The sequence below is a fragment of the Pleurodeles waltl genome, chromosome 4_1 (assembly GCF_031143425.1).
Source record: "Pleurodeles waltl isolate 20211129_DDA chromosome 4_1, aPleWal1.hap1.20221129, whole genome shotgun sequence".
Lineage (NCBI taxonomy): Eukaryota > Metazoa > Chordata > Amphibia > Caudata > Salamandridae > Pleurodeles > Pleurodeles waltl.
The window spans coordinates 623,929,530-623,947,585 of NC_090442.1; the positions used below are offsets into that span (position 1 = coordinate 623,929,530).

Genomic DNA, 18,056 nt, shown 5'->3' on the forward strand with positions numbered 1-18,056 from the left:
TGGGACAGAAGGGTGACAATCAGGAGAGTCTTATTTCCTGGCGGGGGTCTTGGCAATGTTCTCTGTCTTCTGCCTGGACCGTTTGCGAGGTGGTTCTCCTTCTGCAGGGGGTGGGGTGCTGGTGGCCTGTTGGTCCTGTATCAGGGCCTCCTGTCCACTAGCGTTGGCAGATGTGGAGGACTGTTACTCAATTTGGCTAGTGTCAGGGGCCCTTTGTTGTGCCACTGCCTTCCTCATGGTCTTGCCTATGTCAGTAAGCACTCCAGCTATGGTGACCAGGATGGTGTATACGTTGGTGAGGTCCTCCCTGTTCCCAAGGTACTGTCCCTCCTGCAGCCACTGGGTCTCCTGCAACTTGGACAGTATCTGGCCCACGGTCTCCTGGGAATGGTGGTATGCTCCCATGATGTTTGAGAGTGCCTCGTGGAGGGTCGGTTCCCTGGGCCTGTCCTCCCCCTTGTTGCACAGCAGTCCTCCCAGCTTCCCTGTTGTCCTGTGCCTCTGTCCCCTGAACCGTGTGCCCACTGACACCAGGCCCCTGATCATCCTGGGTTAGTGGGGTTGCCTGGGGTCCCTGTAGTGGTGGACACACTGCTGATTGACATGTCCTGGGGACAGTCGCGTTTGGGCGCTGGGTGGGTGCTGTGCTGGTGTTTCCTGAGGGGGGAAGGTTCTGTGGTGGCTTGGGACTGTGGCAGGGGAACCGACTGTCAAGAGGTCCCTGATGGGCCAGGCTGGTCATCTTGATCCAGGCGTGCAGAGACGCTGTCATCACTGTGGGCCTCTTCTGTGGGGGGACTGGATATGTCTGGCACCTCCTGTCCGGTGATGTTGGGTAGGGGTCCTGTTGGGATGTAAATGCATTGTTATTTTATCTGTGTGTGCCACCTTGTGCAATGGGTGTGTTTCCCTGTATTACTGTGCTTGCACTATCGCCTTGGCCTTGTGTGAGTGGTGATTTTGTGGCCTGGGTGAGTCTCTCTATTGGACATGCTTTGGTGATAGGTGTCCATGTATTGTTGTTGCATGCAGGGCTTGGTTGTGGGATTGGTGGGTTGTGATGGTGGGGTGTGTGGGAGGTGGTGGAACCATGGGAGTGAGGGTGAGGGTGGGAGTATGTGATGGCATGCAGGTAGGGTGGGGGGGATACAGTAGTAAAGATTTTCCTTACCAGAGTCCATTCCTCCTGCTACTCCTGTGAGGCCCTCAGGATGCATGATCGCCAAGACTTGATCCTACTATGTTGTTAGTTGTGGGGAAGGAGGTGGGGTTCCACCGCCACTCCTCTGTACGGCTACCTGGTGTCTTGATACCACAGAACGCACCTTCACCCATAGGTTGTTCCACCTCTTCCTGGTGTCATCCCTTGTTCTGGGTTGCTGTCCCACTGCGTTGACCCTGTCCACAATTCTCCGCCATAGCTCCATCTTCCGTCCAATGGATGTCTGCTGCACCTGTGATCCGAATAGCTGTGGCTCTACCCGGATGATTTACTCCACCATGACCCTGAGCTCCTCCTCAGAAAACCTGGTGTGTCTTTGAGGTGCCATGATGTGGTGTGAGTGATGTGTGAGGTGATGGGTGATGTGATGTGTGGGGTGATGCATTGGGGTGTGTGGTGTGTGGATGGTGTATGTGTGATGGTGTTCTGTGCCTCTGGATGCTGGTGTGGTCTTTGCTTTTCTCTCTCTCTGCTTCTTCAAAATTGTTCGCTGTAAGGGGTTGTGGGTAATGTGTGTGTGTGTGTTTTATAGTGGTGTGAGTGTGTGGGTGTGGTGTGTGTATTTTGAATTGTTCAATGTGGTTGTGTTTTGTTAATGTGTGTGTATTTTGAGCGGAGCGGTGTGTACCGCCAATGGTTTACCGCGGTTGAAAGACTGCTGCGTTGATTCGTGGGTCGTGATACTGTGGGCGTATTCCTGTTGGCGTAACGGTGTGAGTTTTGCTATTACCAGTTTATCACTGACCTTTGGTGTGGCGGACTTGTGTGGGTGTCTGTATAGTGGCGGATTTCTCAGTGTGGGTCATAATACCCGTTGCGGATTTCCGCCGTGGTCACGGTATGTTGGCGGCCGTCGGCATGGCGGTAAGCAGGATTTACCGCCAGGGTTTTAATGAGGGCCAGAGTGTTTATTTTAACACACTCATAGAACACGATCTGACTTAGTGGCTCATGTCACTGCTGAAAAACAGAGAATCTGTCTCTGTCATATATCGGGGTAAAATACCTGTGGATACGGCATGTGGGTTATGTTATGTTATACGTCGACACAGAGACAAAGTTTAAACAGCCCCCATCAAATATACAATGGCATAGCTAACAGGCAAACCTCCTGAGATCAATACGAAGGGCCTCATTATGAGTTTGCCAGTCTCAGGACTGCCATGTTGGCGGTGGCGGTTGTACCTCCAAAAGGCTGGAGGAGAAGACCGCCAAATTATGACACTGGAGGCATTCAGTACAGAATACAGCCAAAGCAGTGCTGGCACTGCCACTGATGACTACTGTATAGCCACCTACAGGTCAGCGGGGACCATGTTTCCGCCAGACAGATTATGAGGTTACACCACAAAGGTTTCCACCACGGTCGCATCACCACAGAAACCCAGGTGGAAACGAACTCCATGAAAGGAGACACTCACCTTCAGGAGGCAATATTCATCCGGAGCAGCCATGAAACCAGAATTAGACATCATCGCGCTGCTCCTGCTCGCCCAATGACTCCAGAATCTGCAACGATGACAGCAACTGTAAGTTCACACACTTACCTGGTACTGTTGTAGATTGTCAATTTTGTACACTCAAACAACATACATTCACAAGGGGGTATGAGGGCAAAACATGTAACAGCACATGAGCACGCACACTCACATACAGCCACACACTTGCATATACGCAACAACCATGTGTAGTGCTTTCCTCTTATTTAGTTTCTAAGCACATACAAAAACCACTAGAAATGCACTTGTGAGGTCAAAGAAGACTTTTATTGTTGTTAATTCTTCCCCAACCACAATATTTATGAATGACGAATTAGTAGCTTTCAAGTCCGCGTTAATCAAACAAAATATATCAGTTTGCAATATACACAGCAGGTTATATTTATAAGATATTGAATGCAAAGCAAAACAAATACTTCACCGTGTGGGAACTATCTACAGCTTCATCTTTCTAAGGTCTGCAAGCTGATGACCCCTGTCAGCCGCGAGAAAGAGAGATTCATCTACCCACACGGGATTGCTGGCAGCCTGCGCCAAGCTCCAGCACGAGGTCCGGCAAATTCGAATCTGACTCTCTGCAGCCTGTTACATTTGTTACAAAGGTGTGCCCCCTCCTCTCAGACCTGGGAAACTGAGCAAGCCTTTTGGAGACTGGCCAGGTCTCCAAGACTACTCCTGTTCCCAAGCTCAAGCGAAGAAAAAACAACACCCATGTACTCTCTCTTATCATGTCTAGTCTACTGTGAGAAAAACATCTTGGTTCTCTGGTGCAAAAACACAGCTTGGAAAAATACAGCTTGGATTCTCAACTGCAATGTCTAACTCCACGTTAAAGGCAATGGGCAGCTAACCTAAATATCAAATGCAATGTCATGTTAAAGGCAATAGGCAGCTAACCTAAATATCAAATGCAATGTCTAGTGTCATGTCAAAGCCAATAAGCATCTAAGCTGAATACAAAATGCAATGTCTTATATCATGTCAAAGCCCATAGGCAGCTGAGCTGAATACAAAATGCAATGTATAATATCATGTCAAAGCCAATAGGCAGCGGAGCTGAATACAAAATGTAATATGTGATATCATGTCAAAGCCAATAGGCAGTTAAGCTGAATACAAAGTGTAATGTATAATATGATGTCAAAGCCAATAGGCAGAATATCTAATAGCATGTCAAAGTCAATAGGCAGCTAAACTGAATACATCATGTCAAAGCCAATAGGAATGCAATGTCAAAGCCAATAGGCGGCTCAACTGAATACAGAAAGTAATGGCTAATGCCATGTCAAAGCCAATAGGCAGAATACAGAATGTAATGGCTAATGCAATGTCAAAGCCCATAGACGGCTCAACTGAATACAGAAAGTAATGGCTAATGCCATGTCAAAGCCAATAGGCAGAATACAGAATGTAATGACTAATGCAATGTCAAAGCCCATAGGCGGCTCAACTGAATACAGAAAGTAATGGCTAATGCCATGTCAAAGCCAATAGGCAGAATACAGACTAATGCAATGTCAAAGCCCATAGGCGGCTAAACTGAACAAAACATACCATGTGCTACTGGTGAACATTGAGCAACTAATATGCGCAGTGGTGAAACACAAAGTCATTGGTCAAAACAAACTTTATCAAATGGCAGTACATTCCGCCCTTTGACCAATGAATTTTTGTTTCACATATCTCTTGTTTCAAACAAAAACAAAAAAACATCAGCACAAACAAAAAAAACATTATGATCAAAGCAATCCCTGTAAAGCAATAGAAGTGAATTAACACATTGAATTCATAACCTTTCACATCAGATACATCTATACAGAAAAGACTGGGCAATTTTTTTTCTCTGAATGAGTCTCTAATTCAACAGTGTTAGCAATTTGATGTGGCATGAGTTCTGCTCATGTAAAAGATGCACGGTCCACCTGAAAGGTTTTCTGGAAGGTAAGCAAAAGTCAGAGTTCCATACGAGAGGGAAAAAAAAAAAAAACCACAGCAAACAAGTTGAACTTGAACTGAAGGCGCAGTTTGCGCAAAATGGATCCATGGTGCTGGCACTTTACTCAGCCAGGTTCAGGTTGGGGATTCGGACCCTTCCCCGACCCCACACGCACACACCGGAAGGGGGACCACACAGCACACTCAGGGACAGTGGCGAAACGTGGTAGGATCTGCAAAAGAAACAAGTATGACTTTTCTTGCAAATAACATTTTTCATTTAAACTGCACCCTTCCTCTTTCTTTCCCTGTTTTATGATCAGCAGGACGTTTTTGAGGCCCTTTGTAATATTTTCTGCAGGTTCTGGAGGGTCACTTGGGGCTTCAGCCCACACATCAGCACTGAGGTTTTTATCTGCTGCGCCACAGCTTCCCTTTTCTTGCACTGTCAGAAGGGCTGGGGCAGACTCATTCTTTACCAAACCTCCATTCACTGCACTTTTGCCAATTTGGGCCATTCTGTCTCCAATTTGTATGAATGAATCAGATTCTTTTCTAGGTATCAGCATAATTTCGATTTTTCCTTGGTAATTTGCAGCAATCACTCTCCCTAAAACCTGATCACTTTGCCATTTCTGATCTGGTAACTTTCCTCTCCCCAACTGCTCTGTGACTGCTTGCATGACAGATTGCTTTTGTGCGTGCTGCACAGTTTTTATCAAATCTAGGGGAATGTGCATCTCTCTCATCTCTGCCCACCTATAAGTGGCTTTTTCTCTCAGCTGTTCACATTTCTGGGGCACCCACTTAGCCATCCCCACTAAGGCAGAATTCTGGGTGAACACTTCTGTCTCTGAATTTTTCTCATTAACATCTGCAAGGTAATTGAACCAGTTAGGTGCTAAAACATTAGCAATGAACCAAAAATCAGCGTAAAAATGACACATCTCACGTAGCTCTTGCTTTAAAATCTGACACACATTATACAACGCTGTTCCTTCTACTGTGCCAGAAAGCAACATTTCAGTCAATGAATCATTAGTAAAACAAACATGCTTTTTATCTTCAGTGGACACGAATTCAAATGGTGCATTCAACTTCATTGGTAACTCTTTTATCTGCGGTACTCTAGCCCTGTCTTGCAAGTACCAGATCCATTGTATGATTCTAGCTAGGGGCACTATTTTCTTTCCTTGTTCATGATTTAAATGTACATAAGTATTTCCTTCTTGCACTGCGCAGAAACCTAAAGTCTGCATTATTTCATTTGCAAATCACAAGCGCGCAACTGCATATAATTTTTCACAGTGACCATATGCAAAAGTGTTAGGATTTCACTCAAATGAGGGCTATTCTTTTTCCAAAAATCAAACAAGCTAATGAAAGTCGTCTCTTGCTCTAAAATCTTTAGTTTTACTTGTGCATTTTGCAACGGTAACTCGTAAATCACATTCTGGTCTCTCTCGTCCGTGTTATCAGTTAAGGAATGCATTTTGTCTGCCAAAAACCCTGGCTCACACGAAAACTCAGTGCAGCTCGGAGCTGTCTTAACCCCCTCATTACTGGGATGGGACAAGAAAGATTCTTCAAAAACAGCAGTTTTATAACTTTCAGTCGGGCTAATTTGCTCACGTAAATTCCTATTTTCATGTTCCAACTTCCTACATTTCTCCTGCATTTCTCTGTAAGCAGATAAAGGTATCCAGACCTTTCTGTCATCATTACTTCCAAAAGACACGTTTTCTACATATGCATTTTCTTCTGTAATTCCCCAAACAGAAAACAATTCACAGTTTTTCTTAGCACCATCAGGCAGTTTAACAACACATGACATGGTCTGCCGTGCTACTGTGATTCTCCAAACAACAAACAATTCACAGTTTTTCGTAGCACCATCAGGCAGTTTAAGAACACATGACATGGTCTGCCGTGCTACTGTGATTCTCCAAACAACAAAAAAAACAATTTCTGTAATTCTCCAAACAACAAAAACAATTACACTTTTAAAGTGTGCACTTAGAAATCTACCAACTCGTCAACACCCACTTAATCACCTCTTAATGACCGACCCCACTTCTGGTACCAATTGTAGTACTTTCCTCTTATTTAGTTTCTAAGCACATACATAAACCACTAGAAATGCACTTGTGAGGTCAAAGAAGACTTTTATTGTTGTTAATTCTTCCCCAACCACAATATTTATGAATGACGAATTAGTAGCTTTCAAGTCCGCGTTAATCAAACAAAATATATCAGTTTGCAATATACACAGCAGGTTATATTTATAAGATATTGAATGCAAAGCAAAACAAATACTTCACCGTGTGGGAACTATCTACAGCTTCATCTTTCTAAGGTCTGCAAGCTGATGACCCCTGTCAGCCGCGAGAAAGAGAGATTCATCTACCCACACGGATTGCTGGCAGCCTGCGCCAAGCTCCAGCACGAGGTCCGGCAGATTCGAATCTGACTCTCTGCAGCCTGTTACATTCGTTACAAAGGTGTGCCCCCTCCTCTCAGACCTGGGAAACTGAGCAAGCCCTTTGGAGACTGGCCAGGTCTCCAAGACTACTCCTGTTCCCAAGCTCAAGCGAAGAAAAAACAACACCCATGTACTCTCTCTTATCATGTCTAGTCTACTGTGAGAAAAACATCTTGGTTCTCTGGTGCAAAAACACAGCTTGGAAAAATACAGCTTGGATTCTCAACTGCAATGTCTAACTCCAAGTTAAAGGCAATGGGCAGCTAACCTAAATATCAAATGCAATGTCATGTTAAAGGCAATAGGCAGCTAACCTAAATATCAAATGCAATGTCTAGTGTCATGTCAAAGCCAATAAGCATCTAAGCTGAATACAAAATGCAATGTCTTATATCATGTCAAAGCCCATAGGCAGCTGAGCTGAATACAAAATGCAATGTATAATATCATGTCAAAGCCAATAGGCAGCGGAGCTGAATACAAAATGTAATATGTGATATCATGTCAAAGCCAATAGGCAGTTAAGCTGAATACAAAGTGTAATGTATAATATGATGTCAAAGCCAATAGGCAGAATATCTAATAGCATGTCAAAGTCAATAGGCAGCTAAACTGAATACATCATGTCAAAGCCAATAGGAATGCAATGTCAAAGCCAATAGGCGGCTCAACCGAATACAGAAAGTAATGGCTAATGCCATGTCAAAGCCAATAGGCAGAATACAGAATGTAATGGCTAATGCAATGTCAAAGCCCATAGGCGGCTCAACTGAATACAGAAAGTAATGGCTAATGCCATGTCAAAGCCAATAGGCAGAATACAGAATGTAATGACTAATGCAATGTCAAAGCCCATAGGCGCTCAACTGAATACAGAAAGTAATGGCTAATGCCATGTCAAAGCCAATAGGCAGAATACAGACTAATGCAATGTCAAAGCCCATAGGCGGCTAAACTGAACAAAACATACCATGTGCTACTGGTGAACATTGAGCAACTAATATGCGCAGTGGTGAAACACAAAGTCATTGGTCAAAACAAACTTTATCAAATGGCAGTACACCATGCTATGTAAACACATACGTCACAAACACACACAGGTACGCACGGAAACACTGCACAGGCCCACACTCACACAGTATACCACAACACATAACAACCATAACACAACCTCACTGAGGGTAGCAGGGCTGACAGGGGCAGGGGCATTGGTGCCTGCGGCAAAGGAGACGCCCACCCTCTTGGGTGAGCGGGAGCGGGCAACTGGGTGGGGAGCTACAGGGAGGGCAATGGTAGTAGGGGTGGTGGACTTAGATGGTTCTGGGGTAGTCCCAGATGGGTCCGCCACCACCAGGGAGTGTTCACTGGATGCAGGATTCCAAAGATGACGACATGGATCATGTCTCCCCAGTGGCACTCTACTCTCCCTCTGGGTTAATGGGTCCCTCAGTGTTGGTAGTATCAGCACTCTGGGTCCCGTGGCCAGCAGCTTCCCCACTCAGCTGTGCCCCATCTCCTTCACCTGCTGATGCTGAGAAACAGAGAGAGAGAGAGATAGGGTCATCACATTCTTTACATACACATTTATTACACCATACAAATGGTAACATCACATCTATGTGTAAATCACTCCCAGGTAGGAACCATTTTGAGCCAACATCATGTCATAATAACTTACTTCCCACAACCCTATATGACAACAATGTCAACAATGTCACACCCAACATAAGCCTACTATCTGACCACCTATCGCATCACCATCCTATCAATACAGCTAAAACACAAATTATTCCTACACAAGATGATTTGTCAACATAAATCGTGTGTCCCTATACAGAGCATCATTGTGAAACAACAAACCATCAATGGAAATCAGTGTTCACTTTGATTTCAAATTCATAGCTACTCCAAATCTACACTTGATCAGTCCATTGCCAGATGTCAAGCTTTATCTATGAAAGTTACTTCATCACATTCCAATTACTACACATCATGTTGCTTAGCTATCACATCTCTAAAATGTAACTGTGTCTAAAGCATTCACAATGGCAAATGGCTCAGGTTTCAGTTTACAAGTACACTTTTGATGATCTACTTTTAAAACCTTAATCTCGCTTTCTTAATCACAGACATTGGATAACCCCTTAACAAAAACCTGCACTCAAGCTACTTGAATTCAGTGTGAAAATCGGTGTCCTCTTGACAGTTTTGTCTCAGTCTAATAATTTCTCCATACGGGATAGAGTAGACTTCTGTAAGTGGGTGCGCAAACTTAGCATGCATAATAGCATTACATGCTGTAGATTTCCTAAACAGTGTAGATAAGATCCTGGTCCCTTGACTGTGTAATGTCAAATCCAGATAAGATATCTGTTTGCGATGAGATTGATTTATAAAGTAATATTGTATAAGTTGGCATTCAGAAAATGAACAAAGTCCAACAATAAATCCATACCTCCTGTACAACATCATGGGAATATCATGTATATATCTTCCCTAAAATACCACATGTTCAATGAGTGTGGGTGGGCACTCTGACCAAATATATGTTTTTTCTCTCCACCCAATGTACAGATTAGCTAACGAGGGAGAAAATCTGGAACCCATTGCCACACCCTGATACGGGCAAAACCTCACACCATTATTTATAAACACATTATTCTCCAAAACAAGGGCAATCATATCCATCAACATGTTAATGTGTTTAAGTAGGGTTACATCCCTAGATAAAAAAGTATCATACTGCTTGCAAATCCATGCTTTGTGGAATAGAGGTGTAAAGAGACACCATATCCAATGTGACAAAGCAGCAACTATCTGTCCAGGTAAAATTCATAAGTTGATTAAGAAAATCAGTAGTATCCTGGACAAAGGAAGGAAAATTAAATACATATGGTTGTAGGAAGATATTAATGCATTCGGATATATGTTCAGTTGGTGAATCAAGGCCTGAAATGATGGGTCTACTGTTAATGCGAGGAGAAACCTAAGCTATTACCTTAGATCAGATAGTAGGTTTCACGCATCAGGCCGATTGGACTGAACCAACATTGTATAGAGGGGATGTCAATTGCATGACGCCATAATCATCACAACAACATCAAATCAATACAATCTCATAATACTTCAATAACCACACCAAGTTTAGTAAAAGGTTAACAATTTTATTTCCCTATATTAACAACGCTAAAGTCACAAAAATAATTCTCAACCACAAATGATACATATAAGGAGTCAACAAAGACTGATTAGAACGCCTCATATATCTGAGTTTAATCAAAGCAAATAAGCAAATTAATTCAATGAGTATAACGCAATAACATAGCACCAAGATCTGTGCTAAAGTAATCAAATACATCAGAACAAATGATAAAACATCAATAGCAATTCAAGAGCATATGAAGAAAACCATATCCACCACTAACCACTGATTAGCATCAATATGTTAGGCTTCATGTAAAAACTTTAGTAACACAAATTTAGAAAAACAACTAACTCAGGTTATGTCAAAAATCATTAGCAGCAGTTGAAATTAGTGAGTTGCAATTGGTACCTGGAAAACAAAAACACATAACAAGTATGAATTATGCATTACCAAATGCACTACAAAATCAGCAAGTTTGTCTGCTTCATCAGAGGGACACCATCAGTAATCAGCACCGGAATACAGGATGGGACAGGGTAATGGTTTAGATTTTGGATCATAAGCTACACTAAACCATTAAAGCATTTAACATAAACTCCCAAAAGATCTGTCATAGTGACAAACCTAAAATCAACCCAAAAGACTCTCTGACTCTCACTAAGACTGACTCTGAGAGAAACAAGAATAACTCTCCCAAATAGGACAACTCTCAAAACCTCCCAAAGATCCAAAGATGACTGCTCACTAATCTCCCAAAAATGACTGACTAAAAAATAATGGTGACCAAACATTAAATTAAAACTGACAAATGAAAATGATTGGACAAAACATAAGGTGAGCAAAGTATGGCCAATTAGAATAAAAACAGATATCTAAGAATTATACACTTAAACATTAGTCGTGATTTCATTGGTTGTCAAATCCCTAAACTAATACATTTGTATCCTAGACTTCCTTCTCTTCTGTGGATCCTTTGTTTCCCCCTCATCAAGAATTTGTGCTCAGGATATGCGATTTAACACTGTTTCATTCATTTCCACCCTCAAGGAAAACACACGTTAGTAACATTTCTCTAACAATGAGAATACTAAGACTTCGGACAATAGTTGAAACATTTCATTAATTACATCATCCAATAACCTTGTATAAGCTTATGTTTTAGTCTTGTATATGTCACTGTTAACACATTTATTTTATTAAGAAACGCACTAGAGAAAATATGTTCAGAATAAATTAAAATAATTCTATTCATGCTAAGTTAACACAGACCTACATAAGATGGTGGCTATTTCATAAAACACTTGTTTTCATTACTACATTGATTAATAAAAGTTAAACCACACATTAGTCTATAAAATGAATACATTATAAATTCTAGATTTGTATAACTAAAATCTCTGCCTCCACACTACCAGGAGGAAAAGACCCTGATTTGTGGATTTTAAGAAGGATATTGTAGGAGGCTGGCCTGGCTTTTAGTGGGTACCTTGTGGTACTTACACCTTGTGCCAGGTCCAGTTATCCCTTATTTGTAGATTAGTAGTGTTCTAGCAGCTTAGGCTGATAGAGGTAGCTATAGCAGAGCAGCTTAGGCTGAACTAGGAGACATGCAAATCTCCTACTATACCACTTACATCATATAGCACTATATCATAAGAAACACAATACTCAGAGTTACTAAAAATAAAGGTACTTTATTTTAGTGACAATATGCTAAAAGTATCTCAGAGGATATACTCCCTTACGAGGTAAGTAAAATAAACAAAATATACACACAAACCAAAATCAGGTAAGTAAAACAATTAGAAAAGTAGTGCAAACACTGTAGAACACAATAGAATGCAATAGGAGACAATAGGCCTAGGGGCAACACAAACCATATACTCCAAAAGTGGAATGCGAACCACCAATGGACCCCAGGCCTAGTGTAGTGTGTGGAGGGTCACTGGGAGTGTAAGAAAACACTAAGGGTGTCCAAGATACCCCAACCCAAGACCCTGAAAAGTAGGAGTAAATTGACCCTACTACCCCAGAAAGACAGTAAAGTCGAGATAGGGTATTCTGCAAAGACAACAACTGACTGCAAAGCACTGAAGACGGATTCCTGGACCTGAGGACCTGCAAAGGAAAGGGACCAAGTCCAAGAGTCACGCAAGTGTCCAGGGGGGGCAGGAGCCCACAAAACCCCGGATGAAGGTGCAAAAGGGCTGCCTCGGGGTGGAAGAAGCCAAAGATTCTGCAACAACGGAAGGCGCCAGGAACTTCTCCTTTGGTCAGAAGATGTCCCACATCGTGCTGGAGGATGCAGAGCTGTTTCCATGCAGAAAGACAGCAAATAAGCCTTGCTAGCTGCAAGAGTCATGGTTGAAGATTTTGGGTGCTGCCAGGGCTCTGGGAGGACCAGGAGGTCGCCCCTTGGAGGAGGAGACAGAGGGGGCGCTCAGCAACAGAGAGAGCCCATGCAGAGGCAGGCAGCACCCGCAGAGGCACCGGAACAGGCATTCAGGAAATCTGAGCACTGCGGTCGTCTCATCACAACAAAAGAGGGTCCCACGAAGTCAGAGGTCAACTCAGCGAGTTGGGCAATGCAGGACAGAGTTCTAGGGACCTGGGCGGTGCTGTGCACGAAGGAAGTCTTGCAAAAGTGAACAGAAGCCCTAGCAGCTGCAGATCATGCAGTACACAGGATTACTGCCTGGCGTGGGGAAGCAAGGGCTTACCTCCTCCAAATTTCGACAGAAGGACCACTGGACTGTCGCGGTCACTTGGATCTAGCTCCTGTGTTCCAGGGACCACGCTCGTCAAGATGAGAGGGAACCCAGAGGACCGGTGATGCAGAAGTTTGATGCCTGCGTTAGAAGGGGGAGGATTCCGTTGACCCACAGGAGATTTCTTCTTGGCTTCCAGTGCAGTGTGAAGGCAGACAGCCCTCAGAGCATGCACCACCAGGAAACAGTTGGGAAAGCCGGCAGGATTAGGCGCTACAATGTTGCTGGTAGTCTTCTTATTACTTTGTTGTGGTTTTGCAGGCACCCTGGAGCAGTCAGCGGTCGATCCTTGGCAGAAGTCGAAGAGGGAAGTGCAGAGGAACTCTGGTGAGCTCTTGCATTCATTATCTGAAGAGAAACCCACAGGAGAGACCCTAAATAGCCCTCAGAGGAGGATTGGCTACCTAAACAGGTAAGAGCCTATCAGGAGGGGTCTCTGACATCACCTGCTGGCACTGGCCACTCAGAGGTCTCCATTGGGCCCCCACGCCTCTGTATTAAAGATGGCAGAGGTCTAGGACACACTGGAGGAGCTCTGGGCACCACCCCTGCGGTGGTGATGGACAGGGGAGTGGTCACTCCCCTTTCCTTTGTCCAGTTTCGCGCCAGAGCAGGGGCTGGGGGATCCCTGAACCAGTGTAGACTGGTTTATGCAAGGAGGGCACCATCTGTGCCCTTCAAAGCATTTCCAGAGGCCAGGAGAGGCTACTCCCCTCAGGCTCTTAACACCTATTTCCAAAGGGAGAGGGTGTAACACCCTCTCTCAGAGGAAATCCTTTGTTCTGTCTTCCTGGGACTGGGCTGCCCAGGCCCCAGGGGGGAGAAACCTGTCTGAGGGTTGGCAGCAGCGGTAGCTGCAGAGAAAACCCCAGAGAGCTAGTTTGGCAGTACCCGGGGTCCATGCTGGAGCCCGGGGGATGCATGGGATTGTCACCCCAATATCAGAATCGTATTGGGGGGACAATTCCATGATCCTAGACATGTTACATGGCCATGTTCGAAGTTACCATTGTGAAGCTACACATAGGTATTGACATATATGTAGTTCACGTGTGTAATGGTGTCCCCGCACTCACAAAGTCCGGGGAAATTGCCTTGAATAATGTGGGGGCACCTTAGCTAGTGCAAGGGTGCCCTCACACTTAGTAACTTTGCACCAAACCTTCACTAAGTGGGGGTTAGACATATAGGTGACTTATAAGTTACTTAAGTGCAGTGTAAAATGGTTGTGAAATAACGTGGACGTTATTTCACTCAGGCTGCAGTGGCAGTCCTGTGTAAGAATTTTCTGAGCTCCCTATGGGTGGCAAAAGAAATGCTGCAGCCCATAGGGATCTCCTGGAACCCCAATACCCTGGGAGCCTAGGTACCATATACTAGGGAATTATGAGGGTGTTCCAGTGTGCCAATCAGAATTGGTAAAATTAGTCACTAGCCTGTAGTGACAATTTTAAAAGCAGAGAGAGCATAAACACTGAGGTTCTGGTTAGCAGAGCCTCAGTGATACAGTTAGGCACCACACAGGGAACACATATAGGCAACAAACCTATGAGCACTGGGGTCCTGGCTAGCAGGATCCCAGTGACACATATCAAACACACTGACAAATACGGTTTCCACTATGAGCACTGGAGTCCTAGCTAGCAGGATCCCAGTGAGACAGTAAAAACACCCTGACATATACTCACAAACAGGCCAAAAGTGGGGGTTACAAGGCTAGAAAGAGGCTACCTTCCTACAGATATATATACAGGGAGCCTTATGATGTGTGTTGAACATATATCTAAATTCCAAGTCAGTAATGGGGCAAAGGTCACGCTAACCCTTCAATTTTGTCTCAAAGTAGCATGGTAATTTGTTTCATGGGGTTGCCAGTGAGTTTAACATAGGCTGAGGCATCAGAAAGTTGACTGTCAATTTTCCTGATATAGTCTGACTTATCCATAATGACAATTCCCTCCCCTTATCTGTGTCTTTGATTTCTATATTTGGAACAGAGGACAGTTGTTGATGTGCCTTCCTTTTGTTTGACAACAGGTTGTCTCGTGAGAATCTAGTATAAGTTCTTGAAGAATCTTCCCAGGTCTATAACTCATTGGCAACCAGTTTGTAAAAAGTTTCAATGGAGCTATCACCCTGTGCTGGTGGAAGAAAAGTAGATTTGGGTCTGAGGCCACTGTCAGAACTCAGGTGAGGGGAAATTCTTAAATCTGTAAGGATCTCAGTCAGAGAAGGAGTCAAGGAATCCATTGTATCTAAAAATAATAGTGTTGATGGTCCTCTATATCCCTAATGGTCTTATTACAGGTGTCCCTTCATACCTCTAAAGAGTAAAAAGTGTTGCAAAAAAAAAAAATGAGTTTCAATTTATGTTTGAATTTAAACAGGTTTATGTGTATTTGTGTAAAGTTGGGTTGAGAGGTGGGACAAAAAACCCAGCCCCCTGGATAAAAGTCTCTCTTGGGCAGGGATTAGATCATACTCTCACAAGTTTACTAGAGAAATGCCATCTGACACAGTCTCTTTATTGTAGGTGATAGGTATGGTGGAATTGGCTAACTCTTCTGGCCCCTGCTCTGTCGCTAAATGACAGTGTCTATTGCTTTCTGTTAAGTCCCATTTTCTGAGCATTCGAAGATGGGGAGTTGTTATTCCAGCACACAGCAACATTTAAGAGAACTACAGGAACCATCAAAGCCATGAATAGCAAACACTTCTTGCAACACCACTCCATGTAACTTCACTCCACGCAATTCCACTTCACACAGCGCCACTCTATTGTACGCAACACCACTCCACTCTATGCAACACTCTCCATACAGCTGCACTCCTCTCTATGCCACTCCAATCTAAGCAGTACCAATCCATTCCACTCCATGTAGTGCCAACCACTCCACGCAGTGCTAATCCACTCCAGGCAAAACCACTTTACTCCACACAACACCACTCTGCAACTCATAGATATAGATCTAAACAAGCATTTATAAAGCAATGGGTGTCGCGTTTGCTCGAGGTACAGCTATTAATGTGGAAAATTCCTAACTGGCCTTTAATTGCCAGACAAACTGAAAATAAAAAGTAAAAGAGTTGACATAAGCGAGCCGATTCAAAGTGCAAAAGACACAAAATGAAAGATGTTCGCTCGCAAAGTTATAGGCAAAAGTGCAATTATCCATGTTACAAGGGCGATGGCCAACAAACGTAAAGCAGTTACCAACAAAAACAAATGATTTTTGAAAGGCAAGCCCATGAAGGAGGGATAGTGATGGGAGTGCCGTGGGCGTAGTTAAAAGCCCAGATACATATCAACACGTCGGAAAAGCTTGCGCGCTGTTATGCTCGACCTAAAAACATTCACATTGACAACTCTAAAAGCACAAAGCTCAGCCGTTTGCGAGACTTATTGGCTTTCCAAATGCTTTTTATTAAAATTGACGGAACAGTCCACGAAAAACCTGGACGTCTGGTCACCCTACCCACCCGCATTGCTTTATTTGTGCAGTAATTGACACTCGTTAAAAAATTCTTTACAAATAAGCATTAATTTCTATGTTTATTTTGCTTATCTCGTGCTGAAAAGTGTATTCAAAACATTGACGAAAATCAAAGATTGAATGAAAAGTCCTCTAAGTATGAACAGCTGCTTCACCTCAGAAAAGAAGAAACACGCGTTACTGCTTGCAGATACCGAGAACAAGTTACAAATATTAAACTGCATTTTTTTCCTCAATGAATCTTTAAGCATTTCTTGAGAGGCAAGAGCAAGGTCGCATAGATTTGTTGGAGGCGTCTCCCCGCGTCATAGACGAAAGAGGAGAAACGTGAGTAGTAATACCAGAGAAAACCGCCCGGCACACTGCTAGCTGGGGTTTCCTTTCTTTCCTCCTCGGGCAGTAGTGAAAATCGAAGCTTCGTTCTTATAAAACGTCAGTGTTATAAATAAATCCATCAGGCGAAAGAAAGATAAAGAGCGTCCAGCAGCAGGAAAACATCCCGCTCGACCGCCGATCAGGTAAAGGTAAAAAAAAAAAAGAAAATGCTTGTATAATTTATTGTTGTATGTGAACGGCTTTGTGAGCTGTGCTGAGGCAGTCATCACCCGCCATTAGCCTATGAGTGTGGCTTGTGTGGCTGCAGAGGACGCCCACTCGCATTAAAAAGGCATCGCAGCCGTCATTTCCCACCATGATGCTTTTTTTTTTTTTTTCTTGTGTGTGCTTTCAGTCCCTAAAGATGGGGATGCTGTCTCGGCTTGGCTGACATTGCCGGCTTTAGTATTCATTTTCTGAATCAGGGACGGACCACCAAGCGAATGGGGATAGATGGGAGACTAAGGGCGGGTCTGCTTGCCCTGTAGCGCGCCCAAAGATGAAAAATCTACGTAACATGTTAAAGGGTAGCAATAAGGGCGTGTTTGTGTCCTGCGTAGACCTCCTGAAGTGAATAACGTGTTTGGACGTCAGTGGGTCCCCTGGCTCTCAATGTTAAAAGGAGGCTTTGTGGCCTTTGGGAAGTGATGCCACTGTTCAGTTTCTATTCTGTCTCCAACCTGTACGGCATATTCGAGTTCAGTGGTGTTGATAGCTCAGTTGCCCGAACCGAAAAAATAAAGTAGACCTAGCAGGAGACTTAGTTTCTTTATCCTGACCGTCCCAGCGTTCCATTATTCCGAGTTTGATTAAAATGCTTTGTTTTTTAATTAGGTCCTACTAAGCCTCAGTCGTACTTTCTGTGCGCCTGGAAATTGAATGTTGCTCGGTGTGTAAAAAGATACCTAATAGCAATACCGTCACCGAACCATAACAATCCGCACTGCCCACATTTCCACATAGGGACTAACCCGATTGCCTCGGGCATGCTTAACTACACTCTTGTCGGATAAGACAGTACTTTATGACATGAAAGGTTTACAAATGGGGAAAAGAACTTCCAAACTGTACCGAAATCTGTAACTGTCAAACGTATGATTTAGTGAAAGTAGGGCAGGTGAAGATAAAGCATGATT

General features: G+C 43.7%; 1 protein-coding gene across 9 annotated transcripts in view; it reads left to right on the plus strand.

Annotated features, from left to right (window-relative positions):
* The first annotated feature begins 16,775 nt into the window (after positions 1-16,775).
* The window catches only part of SLC16A7 (solute carrier family 16 member 7), a 475,851-nt gene continuing 474,570 nt past the window's right edge, over positions 16,776-18,056 (plus strand). For 4 of the 9 annotated variants that reach the window (XM_069229057.1, XM_069229058.1, XM_069229054.1 and 1 more), the window contains exon 1: positions 16,778-17,063. The gene's annotated coding sequence lies outside the window, so the exon portion shown is untranslated. Of the gene's footprint in view, positions 17,070-18,056 lie in introns of all 9 variants that reach the window. The other 5 variants (XM_069229064.1, XM_069229065.1, XM_069229055.1 and 2 more) reach the window with 3 other exon arrangements.